The following is a 2,458-nucleotide window of genomic DNA, read 5'->3' as shown; positions in this document are numbered from 1 at the left end:
AGTAACATTCACAAACAGACAAGAATTTGCGTGTTATGTTCCAGCATTAATGCACAGCTGCCATAGATGATCACATGGGAACAGGTTCCTTTGCAGAAAAATGCTTTGACGCATGGAGGATTCTCTGAAGAAGAACAAATGCCCAAATGCAGCACCTATAGTCATCAACTACAGAAAAAAAGATTGTATAAACCAAGATCTTTACACCAAAGAAACATAGTTAAACTTCTTTTGCTCTTGAATTATTTGAGGTCAAGGGAAATCTGCTGATCCTACCATATAATCAGTTCTTCTGTGAGTACCCATGTTGAGTTCTGTTTTCCAAGACAGTAGGATAGATTAAAGGTTTGACCTGGATAACATAACTTCATGGATAATCTCTGTTTTAAATTCCATTCATGAAAGATTATATCCACTAGAATATAAGCATTCTATCCATCCATGTCAATCAATGAGGTGACAGATTTTAAGTATTTTGTCCATTGATATAGCCCAAGCACCTAAAGTACTTGGTACTTAGTAGGTACTTAGTAAATATCTTTTAATGAATTCATAACAAAGTAGAAGCAGATTATACAAAAATGGAAGTCTCATTAAGGCAACAGCTTGGTCTTATAGTCATGGGCACTGAAATATGTCCTGAACTTCCTTCACAGAATTTCACACAAACCATGGCCTTATCTGAATAGCAAGTTATATGACCCAGAACATTTCACTCCATTCTATATGTAACTTGCCTAATCAAGAAAAACAATACGAAGTGGAAAGTGTGAACAGCTGGAATAATTCACTTTAGGAAAGAAATAAAAAACTCTCCCTTATCTCATCCCATCACCAAATACTGTAACATTGTTGGGACCAGGAACATCTCACCTCACAGCTAACATGCCTGTATACCTTATCCTGTCATGCCAAGGCATTCTGGAATAGGTATGAAGCCTTGATTTCTTTTTTTATTTTCTTGTAACAATGTCTGCTGCTCCCCATACTGCTAGAATTTAAGAGAAATTCTGTAGAATTTAACAAGAATCCAAGAAATATCTGCCCATACCCACAATTTGGGGCAGAGACCTTTATTTCTGAGAGCCAGTCCAGTTCAGATATAATTTCCTTCAGGAGTCTTCCCTGATTTTTTCCAAGCTGGCTTAGTCATCCTCCTCTCTGATCCCATAATACCTTCAGCCTCTCTCAGAGCTCCAAATTGAATTGAAATGATTAGTTAGTAGCTGGTTCTTCCACTAAACTGTCTGCTTCTTAAGTGACCATGTCTTAATTCTCCTTAGCATTTGTCATAGTGGGTATTACAGTGCCTAGAATACAGTAGGTACCCAATCAGTGCTTGCTGAACTCCCTGCTCCCTCCCATGCTTTCTTTGCAATCATCATCTTGAGTAGCTGAATGTGCAAATAGAATATTCTTGCTAGAAATGTTCCTCTAATACAATCGAAGTCACTATGTGAAAACTGTATTCGATATTCCATTTCATAGAGGATGTCATTCCTGCTTTAAGAAACAATTGCCCACAATTTCATGATGTACTGGAATTAGAATCTTGGTTCTAGATTACAGAAATCCAAATAGAATTAGCTTAAGCCAAATGAGAAATTTATTATAACGACAATAACATGTCTCATAGAGCCTATAGACAGAAACAGAATGAAGCTAAACTTTGAGACTACATGTTCCAGGGACTCAGACTGTCAGTAAATGAGTCTCATGTCTGTGTCCTCTCTGACCAGCTTCCTTTGCTTTTCTGATCTATGTGGGTAAAAAATGACTGCCAAAAGCTTCAAAATGCACTTTTTTATACCCCAATAATCCAAAGAAAAATAACTTCAGTTCAAGTTCCCAGTTCTCCTGGAAACGACTCCGGTTGGCCAAACTTCATTAAACCCTCTCCTTAAACCAATCACATACAGCTGGAGATGGGGCTCAACAATATGGCCAGGCTGCTGGGCAGACAATCCCATAAGCGTCCACCACACTTTCAAATTCTTTAGTTTCTAAGGAAAACATCTGGTCAAAATGGACTGTTTCAAATGTATTAATGGTAGTTTCTATAAAATATAAATTTTTTCAAAGCACTAATGTTAAATTTTATTTCTATTAATAATTCATGGTACCAATAGAAAACTCTCAAATATATATGTTTGCTTTACTTTAAAAATAAATTTATTTTATTATAATAAAATTGACATTTTACATAAACAAGGTCATTTAGTATATGGAAAACAATTATAAAGTACATTTTGAAAAGACATGAAAATCCTTGAAGTTCTTTCTTGACAGTAGACCTACCAAATTTCAAGAGACATCATTAACATTTTAGGATCAAAACACGATTCCATAGCCTGAATTTTCTTGAGAGTCCATTGATCAACCAAAATCATGATGTTCAGGAAAGAAGAAACATGTTTTTTTTTTTTTTAATAAATATTTTAAAATGCTCAAACAAGCA

The 2,458-nt window shown here is 35.4% G+C and overlaps 1 protein-coding gene across 1 annotated transcript in view; it reads right to left on the bottom strand.

Annotated features, from left to right (window-relative positions):
* BTC (betacellulin) overlaps positions 1-2,458 on the bottom strand; it is a 41,594-nt gene that overhangs the window by 567 nt on the left and 38,569 nt on the right. The gene's annotated exons all lie outside the window — the stretch shown is intronic.

Source organism: Pteropus vampyrus, unplaced genomic scaffold, assembly GCF_000151845.1.
Source record: "Pteropus vampyrus isolate Shadow unplaced genomic scaffold, Pvam_2.0 Scaffold56, whole genome shotgun sequence".
Classification (NCBI taxonomy): domain Eukaryota; kingdom Metazoa; phylum Chordata; class Mammalia; order Chiroptera; family Pteropodidae; genus Pteropus; species Pteropus vampyrus.
This window is presented reverse-complemented; position numbering and strand designations above follow the sequence as displayed.